At 43.8% G+C, this 19,413-nt stretch overlaps 1 protein-coding gene and 1 pseudogene across 18 annotated transcripts in view; one reads left to right on the top strand and one right to left on the bottom strand.

Moving 5' to 3' along the window:
• LOC127671263 (tubulin beta chain-like) overlaps positions 1-13,082 on the bottom strand; it is a 40,209-nt pseudogene extending 27,127 nt beyond the window's left edge.
• Positions 1-19,413, top strand: part of Anks1b (ankyrin repeat and sterile alpha motif domain containing 1B) — a 1,102,934-nt gene that overhangs the window by 1,000,523 nt on the left and 82,998 nt on the right. The gene's annotated exons all lie outside the window — the stretch shown is intronic.

The raw sequence follows: 19,413 nt of genomic DNA, 5'->3' as shown, positions 1-19,413 counted from the left end.
CCCATCCCCCACTCTATCCCTCCTTCCCAAATGCCAGCGGTTCTCTTCCTTTCAGATTCACAACTCTATGGTATAAGCACAACCCTGGTCCCTGAGATCCCTGTACCCAGTAATGGCAGTCCAAGCTTTGCTCCCAACGCCCTGCCATGCAGGTACATAGGCCTCTTATGTCTTTGTCCCCTGACATGAGAATAGCGTCTGTTTTCTTAAAAAAAAAAAAAAAAAAAAAAAACCTGCTAAGAGCATCATGCCCTTGAAGACACCCCACCCTCCTCGAAATCCTTCCTTTTCTGTGATCTCACAGCCTGTGGTCTCTGTGCTGAGGCAGGGAAGTTCCTTGGACCCATTCATGCTCCCTTATTTGTTTGCGACACACACCGTGAGCAGGGAGTCCATTTTAGAAATCGTTTCATCTCCTTTGTGTGGCTGCCTCACTGCATAGCTGATATTTTAACAAATGTTTGGGACGTGATTCTGTTTTCCTTCCTGTCAACAGTTACAACTTAAGTAAACTCTTGTGCTCTGTCTCAGAAACCTGCTTCAGACGATGCACTTTCTAGAGAGTTCTCCCATCTATAGAAGAAAATATGCTTTTAAAACCATTTGTCCCTAGTTAGTTGGGTTCATCAGTCCTCCTAGACTCATAAAGATTACTCAGGATCTGCCTGGTTGCCCTCCCCACCCCATCCCGTCCTCATTTTATATCCCTTATAAGGAAAAGCAAGTGAATACACTGATTACATTCTGTACTGTCACCGTAAGCAATAAATCATAATGGAAGAGAACAGGAATGTTTAGGAAGGTCATACCAGACACATCCATACAAAGACATTTATAAAATTATCTCATTTTGCTAACATTGAATAGCACATTTTCTTCCCTCCCTCCCCTTTAGTCCATTTTCGGTGGTCACAAAACACCTGAGGCTAGATAGTTTATAGATAGCAGTAAAGACTTATTTAGCACTCCATTCTGGGGTCTGGGAAGTCCAAGAGAGTAGTGTGGAGATCTAGAGAGGGTGTTCATCCAGCATCATAATGTGGCAGAGAGGCACCAAGGGGCAACACAAGCAGATTGACCAGAAAAAGATCACTTCTACACCAAAGCTACACTCGTGATAACCCTTTAGTCCATAGGTAAGTTAATCCATTCACGAGGGCAGAGGCCTCATGACCCATTCAGCCCTCAAAGTTTCTACCTCCAAATACCAGTAACGTATTGGGAGTTTAAGTCTCAAGCATAGGATTGGAATGATACAAACCATAGTAGTGGAGAATAGAGTGTCACATGCTCTCTGTATATCCACGAAATTGTTTTATCATCCTCATAAGTTCACAGATGAAGAAATAAAGCCAGGAAGGGTGAACGACACCTTCCCAGCGACCCAACCTCTAAGCCATACATCTTGAGTCTGCCTCACATCAAAGCCAACGTACATGACTGCTTCAAAAGTGGGGAGACTTGATTAACATAGCTGATTGCACAGCTCCTAAGTATAGCTTGTGGTAGATTATTTATAACTACACTGTGTATGCATCATAAAAATACAAGTAGTTACTAAGCCACAGTGTATACCTAACCACCTTATACATTGCATCAGACAGGACATTGTTCACTGAAGATTTATTTAACTTATATATTCTACCTTCCACCTGAGGACATGGACACCCTGGGACTCAGATGACAAAACCATATGTCAAAAGAGAATAGACACCTCTAGAAAATCAGATCCAAAGCACAACCCCACTATACACCTACATGTATAAATATAAGTATACAAACACACATACACACACATGTACATATATATATATACATATATATATCTATATGTATTTTCTTTTTCAAAGATTTATTTATTTTACTTAGATGAGTACACTATAGCTGTCTTCAGACACACCAGAAGAGGGCATTGGATCCCATTACAGATGGTTGTAAGTCACCCTTTCGTTGCTGGGAATTGAACTCAGGACCTCTGGAAGAGCAGTCAGTGCTCTTAACCGCCGAGCCATCTCTCCAGCCCCCAGTATAAATCTTGACAACCTGTGTTTTCTCAGAAATATGATCAAGTGGCTTATAGGAACAGGTATCCTCTATTAAAGAATCCCGAATGACTGACTGATTTGTTGGGGTCCTGGGTTCCCATAGCAGTGCAGGTTATGAAATGGAAACAGGATAGGTAGTGAAAGCATCTTATAAGTCCTTGAAGACCTTGTTTAAAAATAAATAAGTAATCAATTGACCAAGATCCAGTTCTGAATTGAGTGCCCATTTACTGGGCCTCTCTCACTACCTACGTTTATTTTGTAGGCTTTTAAGGCAGAGCACCAGTACAAGATGAGCACGGTTAGAATTATGAGAAGGATTTTTTTTTTCAGTCTTCATTTATTGTCTTCATCTAGTGCTGTGCCTACTGGTCGCCTGTGCTGTGCATGCTTTTGACTCCATGAAGTTTTGGCGATGAACCATAAGTGATCCTTTTCAACATGAGAAAATTAAGTCTGTGGCAGGATATGCTTCTATTTTCAAACACCGGTGACTAGGCACGTTAAGGAGCAGTGCATAAGCTGAAGCTCTCCTGCGTGAACAGATCAGCGAAGTTCAACGCCAGGCCAGGAGGGAGTTCGAAGCCATAAACATGGCAGCCGTGATTGTCATTCAAGAACCTACTTAGATGTCAGCCAGTATATTGGCTGTGGAACAAGAGAGTGTAGCCGGGGGCTGGTGGCGCACGCCTTTAATCCCAGCACTCAGGAGGCAGAGGCAGGCGGATTTCTGAGTTCAAGGCCAGCCTGTTCTTCAGAATGAGTTCCAGGATATCCAGGGCTACACAGAGAAACCCTGGAGAGAGAGAGGAGAAGGGAGAGGGGAGAGAGGAGAGAGAGAATGTGTGTTTGTAAAGTGGTTGATAGTTTTTAAGGAGACCCAAAAAGACATTTCTATTTGTTTGAGATCAAATTGTTCCCTAGGAAATGAGTGAAGCTTGAGTGACAGCCATTCCAGGCCACACCGAGTGAGTCGATCCACTCCTCACCCCCACCCCAAGTGACAATACTACAATGTTGGTTTCTTTAAAAATGCAGAAATATTATAAGAATGTGTTTTCATTTTGATCCCAGGTGTAGGAGTATGGGGCTGTTCCAAAACTGTCCGCAGCTGCTGACTATGATTTGCCCCATGCTCTAGTAGAAGCGTGGTTCTGCCTGCTGTAGTTTCTACAATTGTGTGATGTTTGGAATTCTGGGAACTTTTCAGAGGGTATATAAATGCTAGGTTTCCACCCCCCACACACACACACACAGGAGAAAGGTTTGTCAGTATTTGTTTAGGGAGGATGGTTGCAGTTTGTCAGTAGTCATGCTCAAAGAATAAACAAAAGGAAAGAAATTAGATTTGGGGCGCTCTCTCTCTCTCTCTCTCTCTCTCTCTCTCTCTCTCTCTCTCTCTCCCCCCCTCCTTCCCTCCCTCCCTCCCCCTCCCTCTCCCCTCCCTCCTTCCCTCTCTTCCCTCTGTCCTTCTGTCTCTCTAATCTAGTGTTAGGGGATGAAACCAGGAGAACAAACAGTGGCAAGAAGAACCCACAAGGTAGCAAAGACAGCCACACCCCTCCCTGCCCCTCAGTCCTGTTTCCAACATGTTGCTTGGAAGCCACCACCCTGGCAACACTAGCCCAATTCTCAGAAGCATATTCCTGGCCCCTAAACGGTGTATAAGAAATACCTAGGAAGCACCGTTGCAAAAGGCGATTCAGAATCACACTCCCCACTTCTCTAGGCTTGGCTTCCATGGCAAAGAAGATGAACGTGTTAAACTCTTAACAGACTCAGTGGCTGGCATAACCTCCTGAACCTGTTCCCTCATTTGCAGAGCAGGGTATGACATCACTCTGTACCGGTGGGAAGACTCTAACGCCATGAATTATGCGGGAAGCCGGCCCGTAAACCACTTGTGTGTGACTTTTCTGCCGTCTCCCTACATACCATGTACCCGTTTTAGCTCCCAGTGGCTTATTTCCGTGACGGGAGCTAAGCAGGAGCAAGCTCAGTTCCAGAACCTCCTATGCCCTCAGATATGTACATTGTTTCCTACAGTACACTTTCCTGGAGTAGTTTCTATTCCCACCCCTGGAACATTCCTGGTTCCCTTAGCAGTTGGGCCACCCACCGAATGGTTCAAACACTTCCCCGGTCTACTTTGAGCCACTGTGAATCCTTCTGTCTGTACAATTATTTTTATGTATCATGCATATTTAAGTAGGAGCACCAGCACCTACACTGCGGTTGAGGAGTAAAGATGCTTCTGTTCTCCTTTGTGCTGTGTGGGCCAGGAGGCTCCGTGGGTTAGCGTGGCTTGCTCCTGAGCCAGGAGTCCACACGGGAACCAATCCGCTCTGTGGGCGTGTATCTGGCCCACATCGTGCTGGAAGCCTGACTCTGAAACTCCATCCTCCACCACAGAGTAACTCTTCTGCTCCCTTCACAGTTGTTTTGCCATGCCAGGTTTAACACTATTGGTTCATTAAAACAACCGGCCCTCAAACACGCTCCACTTGGAAGGCCTATGCTTGGTGCCTGGGCGCCGGGCTGAATACATTAGCTACGCCACGCCTTGGGGGGGGGGGGGGTTGTGGTTCTGTAGTCTAAGAAAGCAAACAAACAAATGTACGCTTGTAAATTCGTCAAGGAGCCGTAGGAGAAGTGGACACAACGCCATAGCAAAGGAGAGCAAGGGGGAGTCATTTCAAAAGAGTGGCTACCAGAGGTTTCTCCAAAGGGACAGGTGGCCATGCTGAGACCCGAGAAAGAAGTCACAGCCATGTGAAGAGAGAAAGAGGACAGAATGTCAGTCTTTACGATGACATGATGACATACGGTGACACACACACCCCCTGTTCCGGATGGACACTGTGAAATGAGAACCTGATCACAGCATCTTCTTGGTGTGCTTGTTTTGGGACCTGGCCCTGGGAACAACACCCCACTCCCCGCGGGTCTTCTGCAGTGTTAGGGGCTTTGCCTAGGAGACCCGTGGGGAGTGGGGTACTGTGTTACTGTTTCTTCTCTCGAAGCTCCTCGCAGTCCCCAGGAGACCTCTGCAGACCCGAGGAGAAACAGTAACAAAAGCAGGAATGCGTCGGACTCTGACTCCGGAATCAAAACCATTCCTTGTTCATTTCTCCAACTCAGTTTTCGTGCACTGGGAATATTGACCCTCTGTGAGTTCTCTGGGCCATGCTTGGGTACCGTTGTCAGCCTGAGGTCCCTAAGAGCCTCCAATTCCTATTATCTTTGGTACTTCTTTAGAGGACCCTAGCCAGATTCTAAATGTATTTCCTTCTTGTTTTTGTATTACTTTGTTTCTCTAGAATGCTTTATATCACATGTTCACAGGATTTTCATGGTTTTTTGTTTTTTGTTTTTTGTTTTTTTGTTTTTTTGTTTTTTTGTTTTTTTTTTTTGTTGTTTTTGTTTTTTTTTTTTTGCTCCTCATTATAACCCTATCAGGGCAACAGGTTTAGAATACTATTGAAGGAAAGTTAACAAAAATTATGCTTTGGTTTCTCCGTAAGTCCCTAGTCCTGGGCTTTCTGAATAGAAATATATCATATCCAAATGTTTGTTTTGATGGGGGAAAGAGTATGGTGGAATCTTAAAAGCACACGTTTTGCGGCAGAATGGGAGTAGTGTTTGTGTGAAGTTGTAGGTTTTTTCAGTAGGGAGTAGTGCTCAGATCAAACCCAGCACCTTGTGCGCAATCACTGAGCCACACTGCCACCCCAAAAATCTACCTTTCAAATCTAGACTCTTCTAGTCAATTGACTACATCGTCTTGAGCCTCAGTTTTTCTTCACTAGAAATGGGGATAACAAAGCCAGCTTTGGAGGGTTAACAAGGAAGGCACCAAGCCCCGCCCCCTGAGCGTGCTGCATTCCGCCTCTGATGCTGAGCTGACGCTGCCCCTCTTCCTTCAGTCATTCTTTTTCTCAACACACCTTGAGGCTGAACCCAGCAGATGCAGAGTACTTACTACACAGAGCCTCCTCCTCCTCCTCCTCCCTGCAATCCCTTTCTTCCTCCTTTCTCCCGGTTGCAGCATTTGGCAACTCCATCGGAGTTTTCCAGAGTCATCCTTCCACAGAGCTCCTCCTCCTCCCTCCCGCCTACATCCCATACTCACAAGCCCTGCTATTTCCGCTGACGAGAGAGTTCTCAGAGCAGCTGCCTCTTCCCATCACGATTCACTTTTCACTCGACAACCACTTATTGAGCACCTACTATACGCTGCCACCATGATGGGTGCGGGGAGCAGAACAGTGAACAAACCTGCTTTTCATTTGCTGGCCTGTGGACATCCCCAACCCAATCCATTCTCAATATTAACACCAGTATTGATGTTATAAGCCTCTCCTCCTCCTCCTCCTCCTCCTCCTCCTCCTCCTCCTCCTCCTCCTCCTCCTCCTCCTCCTCCTCCTCCTTCTCCTTCTTCTCCTTCTTCTCCCTCTTCTCCCCTTCTCCCTTTCTCCCTTCCTCCCTTCCTCTCTTTCTTTCTTTCTTTCTTTCTTTTTCTTTCTTTCTTTCTTCTTCCTTTTAGACCTTAGTTTGCCTTCAATTGCAACATTAAAAAAAAAAAAGAAGAAGCCTCTTGGTTTTGCTGAGTATTTACTGTCTGCCCAAATATATCATTCCAAATGTTTGGGGGGTTTTGTTGGTTTGTTTGTTTTGTTTTGTTTTGTTTTGTTTTTTAACATGTTGCAGTATTTAAAATTGAAGACCACATTCCTTTTAGACAGCCCTTCATCTGACTTGACCTACTCTTGTCCACCCTACCCTATCACAGGCACCCATTAAAAACCCCTCTAACCAACATCTGTTACTCAACGTCTGTTATGCTCCTCAGGTCTTACTCACTGTATCTCTTCTCCCAAAAGCTCCTCCCCCTTTCTTCTCCCGGTGGGTGGGAAAGCTCGAAGCCTCAGCAAAGTCTGTCTCCTATGGTAGGAGGCCATCTGCAGCTCCCAGAGGCCTCATCCTACACTCTCTGAGCCTCCTGCCTTCAGACATCTGTCAGTCCACCTCCCGGCCTAGTAGGCCTGGGCTCCTTGAGACAATCCTATCTCATTTATTTCTGAGTGCCTCAGCAATTTAATACTGCCTGGTGTACTCTCCTTCCGGGGACTGTGGAGGTGTAGCATTGTTGAGTGGATGAAGGAACAAACAAAAATTATTTATTTGTTCTCTACCAAGGCATGACTCTCAGAATAGTATCTACCAGAGAAAACATAGATACACGGAGTGAACAGAGTTCTGGCCAACTTTTACTCTCCATGGTATAGTTCTTTAATAGGCCTTTCTTTCGTTATCCTATGTGTTAAGCATCAAAGGAGATAGACTTTGTTCTTTGTGAGATTGAGTCTTGGCTGGCCTGGGTGACATGCGCATGGGTAAAGGGAGTAGAGAGAGAACTATCACCCCTTAAATATAGTTTCTCCCATTTCCGCTATTTGTATTACATAGAAAATGACTTGCAAGCCAAGCAGACCTTCCACATAAATCTTAACTCAAGATCAAATGAGCCACCTGGAATCAGGATGTCTGCTACAGGAAGGGCACACACATAGAACTGCTGCCATCTGAAACCCAAATTATCCAGTCTTCAACAGCATCTGGCTGGGGGAACAGGACACTGGGCCAAGAATTATAGTGAGAAGACGCTACCCTACTTCCTGGGCTGCTGGTTTACAGTGACTGAGAGTCAAGTGATACTTTTTTTTTAACTTAAGGAAAGTGGGGCTCAAATAATAAGCATTTAATGGAAAGTCTGTTTGTTTCATTTAAAAGTCAGTAAAAAAAAATTTTTTTTGTAGGAATGATAATCATCAAGTAAACAGAGCCAACCAGACAAAACCAATTTTTTCCGTTGTCTTAAGGGTCAATTCAGGTCCTTCTACTTCCTGACGAGTTGCTTGTCGGTCAGTGCAGAGTAATCAGAAACACACATCTTTTTGACCTTGTTTATAGTAAGATAGTAAGCTGTTGGACCAGACAGATTCTAAAAATCAGTGTTTATTTTATTTATATTGGTAGAAAGAGAAAGACTGACAATAAAAGGAGAGGAACTTTCTCCCTGGAAAAATTCTATAAATGTGTGTTGTATTACATTCTAATATCCAGATAGTATTTTTCAGCTTTACTAGAGATTTTGCAAATACCTACATAGCTTACTAAATATATACATATATGTATATGTATGAATATATATATATATTGTTTGTTTGTTTGTTTGAAAATTACACTGTATTTAATCCCTAACTAAATTTTTTAAATCTCAGATTCATGATTTAAATTCTTCATTTTTTGTTTTGCTCAAATGTAGTCCTTTTTTTTTTTAGGAAACAAGAAACAAGCCATACTTATATAAGCCTCAGAGTGCTTCATAAAAAACAGCCTCTGTTAATAATGTTTTTGTCTTAAGAGTTGTATTTGGAAGGGGTAGCACCTTTTCCCCCCAGTGGCCTCCTTAATTAGCATTTCTCCTAAGCAGCCTTTCCATAGAGACACTTCAGCTAAGACTTCTGCAAGAATTTCTATGCCTTTCTGTGCTTTTCCCACAGGAAGCCTTCAACACATTGTGTCATGTTCATGAGATAGAAATATCATTTTTAATGAACCTTGATCAGAGAGAAAGCTAAATATAAGAAGACACACACACACCACACACACACAAAATGCTATGGAGAGGAAGCCTTGTTCATCTCAAAGAATTAAAATCTGAGAGCCATTTATCCCAAAATAATGGTAATAAATTCCTTAAAGAGTTGAGATCACAGGGCTGGGGAGGTTGTTCAGTGGTTAGAGCACTTGCTGCCCTTCCTGAGGATCAATTCCCAGCACCAATGTCTGGTGTCTCCCAAGTGCACCCACACACACACACACACACACACACAAGCGGTCTTCATATTTTAGAAGTGAACTTTGGGGTTTAAATTCTTGATCAAGAGTCACGAATTACTTGAGTCTCAGAAAAATTTAAGCATGGGTGGTAAAAAAAAAAAAAAAAAAAAAAAAGATACGATCAGTAATGTGGTCCGAGTCCTGTGAGCTTCTGGCCGTTAACCAAACCTTTTGTTGATGATAAGTGCCCGGTGTGTGAACGGCGTTAATTGATCAGCCTCAAGCCCCACAGCACGGTCATTCCATAGCGATGCAAGCGTAAATCACCAGCTTTTCTTCCTATGTCATTGTTCTGTGCAACTCTGTCTCCCTGCTGTCCCGAAGTGAGATGTGAGTAACACGTCTCTCCGCAGAAGATGTGTGACTGATGAGCTTAGTGACTGTCAGATGCCAAACTTCATTCTTTAACATCAAACGCTGCGACAGTATACGTTGAATTGTTTTCATTGGAAACTTTGCAGATTGTCGTTGAATCTACTGCCGTTGATTATTACTTTACCATTCGGTGGTTGAGCAGCCATTTAGAAAGGGATGCTTCTCTTTCTCACGTTGTCCGCGTCAGAATCGGAAGTTTGGCCAGTAAGCTCACATGCTGACCCAATATCACATAGTTCTTAGGATAAACATATATTAAAAACAGAAGACCCATTTGATCCAGCAGTCTTACTTTGGGATATTTAAAAGAATTTGAATCAAGGTCTAGAACAAACACCTGCCCTACTCTAATCACCAAAGTCACAATAGCCAAGGTGTGGAGATGCCCTCTATGTCCTTTTGTGAATGACATTTTAAAGTGTCCATCTATGTACACAATGGGGCATTTCTTTTTCTTACCCTTAAAACAGAAGAGAATCCTACATCTGTAACAACTTAGGTTAGTGTGGAGGATATTATACTTAATAAAATAAGCTAGGCAAGACAGTGAGTGCCACACGGTGTCACTTGCATGTGGAATCTAAAACAGTTCAACTCATGAAAGCAGAGGTTGCCAGGCACTGGTAGACATGGAGAGATTCAGATGGGGTGCTCAGAGGATACAAAGTGTCAGCTGCACAAAGCAAGCACATTCTAGAGATGTGCAAACAACAGCGTGGCAATACCATATTGCATACTTAAAACTTGCTTAGCAGGTAGATCTCATTAGGATTCTGTGCCACCAAAAAAGGGAAATGCTAAAGGGGACAGAGGAAAACTTTGGGAGGCAGTGAATATATTTATATTATTGGTTGTGGTGCTGATTTCATCAAGACCTGTTTGTGCCTAGATTCACCAAGTCATGCAAATTAACTATGTACAGCTGTGTTCTGTGTATTTTTTTTCACAGAACATGACTAATATGATACAGTTATTTAGAAGTTCTGCTAGTTTGAGATTTTCTTGGTTCTGCATGGTTTGGTTTTAAGCAGTCTTCTACTCTGGTTAATGGTAGGACTGCGATGTCAATAAGGCTCATTTCTGCCTTCCAGAAGGTTTAAACCTCATAAAAGAAACCAGGCCACACCCAGCAGCAGTACCACCTATAACAGGTAGTGGGTGGATGTCAAAGGAAACTGATGGAAGTTTCATTTTTCACAGAAGTATGATCTGAACCTGGTCTCAAAATACCGAAAGGTATGTCGAGGTTCCCCAGAGCAAGAGGGCATGAAGGACATTCCAGAAAGGAGACTCATGGGGAAGTCCACTGAGTCACTGAGATCCTGAAGGAAGCTGAGGTGATAGCGCATACCTTTAATCCCAGCACTCAGGGTCCTGAGAAGACCTTTGAATTTGACTCCAGCCTGGTCTACTTAGCAAGTTCCAGGCTAGCCAGACTTCCACAGTGAGACCTTGTCTAAAGAGTGAGCATGAAAGAATCGTCACCCTTGGTGCCAAAGAAGTATGTTAGCCTTCAAAGCAGTCCCATCTCCCTCCTCCATGATGTCTTCTCTCCACTTATTAATGGATAGAAGTGGAGATTCTTAGCTTGTCCACCACTCATCAACCCAATCACTCGCCACGGCTGGCCACGTCGGCCACCGTGATGAAACCAGCACTGTACGCAGCCAGTGGCCTTCCATTTTTTTAATGACTCCATTCTCCAGCTTGGCAACTCATGAAAAGGCCTAAGCCTAGGCAAAGAAAGGAAGAAAAATAAGAGGGGCTGCATCCTTCCCTCAGCACCTACTACCATAGAACCTCTGTGAGCTGGAATCTTATATGGCAAATGTCAGCCATTGCTTTTAGCGCAGGCCACAGTGACAACCAGCTGCTCTTGAGAATTGATTTATTAAAGCAAGGGCAGTCTCCCAGGATGCTTTGCAGTCCTTACTACTGTTTGCTGCAGCACTGTGGGCCAGAGACAAATGGTCTTCCTGGAGTTTGGAGTTTGACTCAGATGCAGTGCGGCACTCCAGATATCCAGGAAACCGCTGCCTCTAACCAAGAGAGGAAGAGATAGGAATGCATGTTCAGAAAGGATTGTAAGAAGGGCTCCAGTAACATTTAAACCATAATACAAACTAATTAAATAATTGAATTAAGTGAAATTTTTATGCATTCCAAGTGTATATCATTATAGTCAGGTTACTTAACACACTACCTAATTACCTAAAGGTAATTGAGGTCTTCTCATGTAAATACGCAACCATGCACCATTAATGCAGCCCCAGAAAATTACCTTCATTTTGAGAAGTTTTAATTATCCGGGTCTCATTACTGACAGACATGAATTCCAGATTGTTCTCAAGCATCCCACTACCTTTTCCTGGCCAAAGCCTGCCGTTTTGGGAGGAAGTGGTTTGGAAGGTGATAAGCAGAGAAAGATAGACTCATTTCTGTGGTGTTTTATTTGTGGATAAACGGGAGGATTCAGAACAGACTGTAGTGTTCATACAGTCACACAGAAGTGTCAGTCATGAGGCAAGTGCGTAGTTTACAGCTACATAAGTCTCTCAGGGAAGCAACAACTTCTGAGCAGAATGAGGACAGGAGTTGGGGAAGGCAGGCACAGTGCTAGTTATTTCTTTAAAACTTGTCTCCCTTGAGCCCCACGGAATGCTGGGAGGTGTCAGCAGTACACACCGCGGGGGATAGGAAGAGCGCGCATTCTGAAATCAGAACCTTGGACAGCAATACCCTGTCCTTTCCTTCAGCCCCTGAGGATAGATGTATCCCTTCCACACATGTCGGGTAATTAGCAGCCTCATCAGGCTGAAGTAATGATGTAAACAAGATGTCTTATAAAAAATTGTCTATGTCTGTTGACCCTTGCTTTTGTACTCTAAGCCTCTTCCTGTGGCCAACAGGAAACCAGATATTTCTTTACATTGTTGGCCAAGGCCGATTCTTCCCATTTCCGTCCTGTGCAGTGATTCCCTTTGGAGCATGAATGAATCTCTTCAATGGCGTCATCCTGGTGCCAGCCTGCTTTCCTACCTGTTAAGGGAATTTTGACTTTTGTATTGGCTTATTATTGTGTTAAATATCCTTCACAGTTTTATGTCATTGGGAAAAAAAAATCTGATAAGTGTTCCTCCTATGTCTACTTTGATGCCATTAATAAAAAATATTGAATGAAGCACACTCCAGGGTCACAGCCCTGTGACATTCAACCAGCAGTCCCTCTACAGGTTGTGACAGAGCCATCCATCAAACCTCTTGAGTGTAGCTATACACCCAGCTGTGAATCCACTTGATTTTTCTCTCACAGAGCCTGCCATCTTCCAGATAATGTGAGACTTCATCAAATGCTTTATTGGGAGCAAAGACACTATATCTCTGACAGTCATGGTCTGTCAACCTATACTAATAACCCTGTCCAAAAAAAAAAAAAAGGAAATTAACATAGTTCAGCAAAACTTATTTTTAATGAGACCACTGAAATTTTGAAAGGAGAGAGGCTGTTGATACAGAGCTGCCTGTTGCTGGCAGGGAGGAGGTCCGTGGCCAGCCGCGGGCTGGTTGTGACTTTACATCGGTGAACTCACTAAGTTCAAGCAGCAGGGCCAGCTCTTCCTGTTCAGCAACTAGACTTAATCAAAACTGAAGTTATAGTCTGTCAAGGCCCTTTCTTCTTCAGGCACAGTGTTAAGTGCTTTGTACCTCTGTCAGGGTTTCACTAAGAAATAAGTGCTACTTTTTAATCACCTTCATGGCGGGTGACCTTGGATAATGCGGAGAGGAGTGAAACAACTGAAACCGTATATCCTTCATATCAGAACCATGACTCACACCCGCGTCACCATGACTCCAAAGACCGTTCTCGGTTACTGTGTCCTCCATGAAGAGTCTATACCTCAGGGGTGTCGGCTTCGTTTGATTGAAGAGAGAACAAGAACATACCATGCCTTCCAGCCTGTCATGTGGTAGGAGGGTTGCAGACTGGGACCGAAGCCTCCCTCACAGCTCATCTTCAATGTGTCCTTTTCTAGCTTCTGCTACCCAGAAACCTGGTTTCACGTTTGCGTCTTGCTAGAGTCTATGCTCAGCATGTCTTATAGACATGAAGGAAAGGAATTTCAGGGATCAGTCTGAGTCCTGATGAAATAGTCCCCCTGCCTTGTGGGGGAGGGGATGCCCAGACTTGTCAGTGATCTTGATTACACCACACTGGGTCTCTCTTAGCCAGCCACACTGGTCAGGCTGACTGGTCTCATTCTTTTACCGTTGCCGCCCCCCACCTCCTGACGCATACCTTCCTTGTTTAGATGGATTCAATTGCAGTCAGTTTTCTGTCTTCTCCCAGCGCCTCTTTCTGAAATGAAAAGCCACGGTGACTCTATTTACTCTGTCCTGGGACTGGAGAACTAGCTCATTATCACCACCTATAACCCTGCAAAGAGAAACCCATGTTGGTCTCAGCGATCACCGCACCCTTCAAACATACACCCAGCACACTTAGAGAGGATAAGCCTATTTTTTGATTAAAATACACCAGCTCGGAGGATTAACATCCTCAGAAATATACCCATATGTGAGTCATCTGTGCTGATTTACTGTGTACATATAACAGAAAACAAGCTCACCATTCATTAGCCTCCCGCTAAACAGCACAGGTTCCTAGCACAAAGCTGGCCTGTGGGTCACAGTTCCCTTAATTCCCTTAAGATGCATTAAACGGAGTGTAGCATGTATTTTATCCAGCGGATAAGTAGTATACTCTAGAATTACAGGCGTCTCTCTGGAGCAGCCTGAATTATATCTTTGAGAAATGGCCTCATTTATACTATTCTTTCTGAATGCTGTGTGCACTCTGCCAGTATTTTTTTCTTATACTTTCATTTCCAGCCTAAGCTTTAACAGCTGAGCCATCTCACCAGCCCTCCCAGTATTTTTTTCTGTAACAGTTTTATTAAGCAACTTAATTACAGATCATAAAAATCACCCATTTTGACTATACATGTCAACACATTTCAGTAAACATACTCAGCTGACCAATCACCCACAGTCCAGTTTTAGAACACTGAACATCACCAAAAAGTTTATCATGCCTACTGGAAATCAGTTGCTGCCCCCTTTTCGACACCAGGTAGCTGTACCACCAGTCATTGAACCTGTTTCCGGTTCTAAGCTGCTATGAATGTCATTTAGATGTTTATTACAAATCTCTGTGTGAACTTGTTTCCATTTCTCCTGAATGAACTTGCTACAATTTTTTTTTTTTTGGTCCCAAAAGCAACTGTTGCCTTTTATATTCCAACTGGCAACATGTGGGCTCCCTGAAGCACTGGGTATCATCTGCCATTTCTAAGTTTCAGTCATTCTGATGGCTATTTAGTGATTCTCCGTTTTTTGCTATTGTGTGACTGACTCTCCAGGAGACAGGGACAGATCAGGTGATAGTGGGGGTGATGTAAGAAAGGAAATTATAAGAGAGTTATAACTGTCGTGACCCTAAGGGTCCTTTCCCATCCTGAACTTGTCCTTGAGACAGAGGACATCTACTTAAAGCACATTTTTAAAGGCCCCAACATTCCTTTCCCCAACATATGTGAGCTGAAATATGGTGTGTAATCCTAACATGCAGTCGTGCATGCACTACGTACAATCCAGGCATGTGTTTTTAGAGCCTTCATTTTAGCTAGCATTAGATAGATTTTTTTTTTATCTCCTCCTACAACAAATTCTTATCAGAGCTGCTGATGAGAAAGAGAATTCGCAGGATTGAGTTCACTGCCCCCTCTCGCCCTCAGACCTCCGTGGGAAGGTGTTACGTGCCACTCAGCTGACTGAACAATGAGAAGAGAGGCAGCAGAAAACACCATTCATGAGCCAAGGATTGAATAAACTGCTCCTCCATTGTCTCTTTAAAATTCAGCTTCTCTTAAAAGCCACTCTTTGCAGACAGAGATATAGCCTCACATTTTGTGTATGTTTTAGTTCATTTTGTACTTTGTAAACCTATACTAATGGGCTCTGGTGACGGTAATTTTATTTTCAACTGGAGACAGTCAACCATGAAATACAGTTAATCGCAAGTTGGAAAATACCCTAAGTAGCTGTAAAAATCTTGTGGCCTTAACGAATCAAAGCAAATCGATGGTCTCTCTGTTTTGTCAGACGCAGGTCATTTTGTGCATTAATAAAAATGCAGCTTCAGCTTTCACAAGCTGTTAGCTCACCAACATCACTGCATCCCAAGCCCAGCTTCCAGCTTGGAGCGGGACAACATTACCCATCATCATCATCATCATCATCATCTCCACCTTCTTCTTCTCCATCTTCTTCTTCTTCTACCCCTCCTCCTCCTCCCCCTCCTCCTCCCCCTCCTCCCCCTGCCCCTCCTCTTCCTCCCCCCCCTCCTCCTCCCCCTCCCCCTTCTCCTCCCCTCCTCCTCCTCCTCCCCCCTCCTTCTCCTCCTCTTCCTCCCTCTCCTCCCCCTCCTCTTCCTCCCCCTCCTCCCCCTCCCCCTCCTCCTTCTCCCCCTCCCCCTCTCCCCTCTTCCTCTCCCTCCTCCTCCTCCTCCCCCTCCTCCTCCTTCTCCTCCTCCCCCTCCCCCTCCTCTCCCTCCTCCTCCCACTGCTTCTCCTCCTCCTTCTCCCCCTCCTCCTCCTCCTTTCCCTCCCCCCTCCTCCTCCCCCTCCTCCTGCTCCTCCCCCTCCTCCTCCTCCTCCTCTTTTTTTTTTTCCAAGACAGGGTTTCTCTGTATAGCCCTGGCTATCCTGGAATTCACTCTATAGACCAGGCTGGATTTTTTTTTCCCATCTTTTTCTTAAACAAGTCTTTCTTGCAATAACTCCAGTGGTTGGGTTTGAGTGATGCGATCCAAGATTTTCCTATGAAAAATCTAACTCACGGCAAGCTCTACTTAAAAGTAACTTACAGGGAAATTAGAAACTGATTGGTTGGCTTGTTGTGGGTTTTTCTTCATCTTCTAGAGCAATGTTTATGGTAAAATATAATCAGAAAATTGGTACCTTCATCAAGAGGTATTTCAGAGCGCTTTACAAATAAACCTAAGATTCTCATTGATTGCAAAGAAGGCTTTGTACCTCCAGAACCCTTAAATGCTCAGAGGCAATTATACCATTAAGGTCTCTCTTTCTATGAAAAGATTATTGCATTTCCCCATGATTAGTATTTCCTGTTTATTGAGCGAGTCTGCCTTCAGAAACACCAACTTCTTGCTCTTTCTTCCTTACCAGCCTTTGCTCTGTCCAGAGCTGTGCAGTCTGGAATTCTTTTCCTTCCTGCAGGTTCATAGAGTTGTGTTTTGGGGAGGCATCTGCCCTACAAACTGTTACTGGGCAGCTACTGAATAATTTTTGTTAATTTGTTTTTTCTCTTGTATTTTACATCCTGACTGCAGTTTCCCCTCCCTCCTCTCCTCCTAGTCCTTTCCCAACACCTCCCCTCTCCCCCAGATCCACACCCTCCTCCTTTCCCTTCAGAAAAGGATGGGATTCCCAGGAGTATCCACCAAACATGGCTTAACAAGTTGTAATAAGACAAGGCTCATGCCCTCATAATTAAGGCTGCATGAGGTAACCCATTAGTAAGGGAAAGAGTCCTAAAAGCAGAGGGAAGAGTCAGAGACAGCCCCCTGCTTCCCATTGTTAGGACTCCCACAAGAACACCAAGCTACACAACTATAATATATATGCAGAGGACCTAGGTCAGACCCATACCGGCTCCCTGATTGTTGGCTCAGTCTCTGTGAGCCTCTATGAGCCTTGATTAGTTGATTGGGGGGGCATTTTCTTATGGTGTTAATAGGTATTATTTTGAAAAGCAATGAACAAGGAAAATAGAGTTCAGGTTCTGTAGAGGAAAGAGAGAAAGTCAAGAGGAATTAGAATGGTAAGAGGTAAGGAAGGTTTGCTCTCTTTCTGTGATAAGACATGGACATTAAGGTGTCAAAACGAAAGGAGGACAGATAAGATAATGGATGCTCTTTTCTTTTCCTGTTTGCTTTTTTATCTCTTCTTGCCTGCTTCACTAGTCCACCTTGAAAGGGATCAGAGTTGAGACCCTAGGGTCCAGGTGTTCCTGTGTACTAGATTCTGTAAAAGACCGTAAGGTGCAAGGATACAATATGTGATTTCCAAGAGTCTATAGTATGCTTGATTAGGTAAGATGTGTGTGTGTGTGTGTGTGTGTGTGTGTGAGAGAGAGAGAGAGAGAGAGAGAGAGAGAGAGAGAGAGAAGGCAACAGATCAACCAGAGAAGTTCAGAAATATGGTCTATATGATCCAAGGTGATAGAAGTTTTAGTTGGGTCTTGATTTCATCTTTGCAAGATTCTGTTGGAACAGAGAAGCAAGCATGTTTGAGAACATGCAGAGGTGTGTATACGGGAAGCATGGACATAACAAGAGGAGGTTTGAGATGTGAAAGGCATCATTCTGATTTAAAATCTATCCATAGAAATCCATAACAGCACACTGAAGCAACCATGATAACACTCAAAAGATCGCTACCAGGGTCATTTAAGAAGAAGAGAGGAACGTTCGACCTAAGGAGAAATTGTAGCAGAGTGGAAGGCTCCCAAATCTCTAGGCCAGCTTTTTAGTCACCATCAAACAATCCTCTGGGATCCATTTTAGGCTGGGAGGGCTAGGTAGACTTACATATTTAGATGGATGGATAAGTAGATGGGTAGATGGGTAGATGGTGAATGGATAGTTCTGAGGGGAGGGATAGCTACAAACACATATATTTTGTACTTTCCCCACCTCATATTTAGTGTCCTAAAAACCTTCATGGTTCATCCTCTTTGTGGCTCACAAATTATATAACATGGTGATAATATATGCCAGACATTTAGTGAATGTTCGTTGAATACAATTGTCATTGCCCTCTTTATATCAGATCTCCAAGGTGTAAAAGGTCAAGTAGCTAAGATAACAAGCCAGAGTCAAATGTCATGACCTTCTGTTTCAGAGGTCCCTCGGTCCCCATCCCCCCACCCCCAGCATGCTCACACTCCTCCAGATGTGTGCTGTTGACATCTGAGACGTTGTGAAAATGTCAGAGTCACCAAATGGTTTCAGGTTCGAATAAGAATCTCTGGATCTGTGGGGTGCTCAAGCACATTTGCCTCAGAACTCTTAGGTGGGAAATGTTAGGTGGGGGAGGGGGTTCTTTCACATTTAATCTCAACCTTACTCCTGTACATGGGAATAAGACACTTGAACTTCCTCCTTCGAGTCCATCCTGGGCCCTCATGCATAGCAGCCCTCTTCAGTATACCTGGCATTTGGTTGGAACTGGCCAGTCAAGAAACAGAGTCCTATAGACTGGTGTGAGAGCTATTCTCCCTTTAGTGAGGAAATATGTTGGAAGGATACAGAGGGCAACTCACCCAAACAATGTACAAGAAAGGTCCAAATGCAGAATGAAGCTCTTTCCTCCCCTCCAGAAACTACAGGAAAAGAAAAACAACAACAACAAACCACAAAAAGAAAGAAAGAAAGAAAGAAAGAAAGAAAGAAAGAAAGAAAGAAAGAAAGAAAGAAAGAAAGAAGGAAGGAAGGAAGGAAGGAAGGAAGGAAGAAAGAAAGAAAGAAAGAAAGAAAGAAAGAAAGAAAGAAAGAAAGAAAGAAAGAAAGAAAGAAAGAAAGAAAGAAAGAAAGAAAGAAAGAAAGAAAGAAAGAAAAAGAGCACAGCCCACAAGTGGTGATAACTGCAATGCCCACTCACCCAGTGTTGCTACAGGAATGAACTCTAGGGCACTCAAGGTTCACAGATATCTTCACATCTGTCCCGTAAACCCGAATCTCAAACCACAGCCAACGCAAGACATGATACTGAAGAACATGACTGAGGCGGGTTTGTGATTTCCCCGGAGGTCCTGGTCCAGCCATTGGTGAGGAGCAGGTTGATATCTCAGCAGAACCTGGAGACAAGTGGCTTCTCTCTGTCACTCATGTGCATTCTTGCCGTTTGAATCAGTATTTTCCATATCGTGTCTACTCAAGATGACAATGAAGACGGAAACTGTCAGGGAAACATGTATTATAAAGCACGTAGAAGATTTGATACTT

Source organism: Apodemus sylvaticus, chromosome 20 (genome assembly GCF_947179515.1).
Source record: "Apodemus sylvaticus chromosome 20, mApoSyl1.1, whole genome shotgun sequence".
Lineage (NCBI taxonomy): Eukaryota > Metazoa > Chordata > Mammalia > Rodentia > Muridae > Apodemus > Apodemus sylvaticus.
Note: the sequence above shows the minus strand (reverse complement) of the source record. Positions and strands in the feature narration are given on the sequence as shown.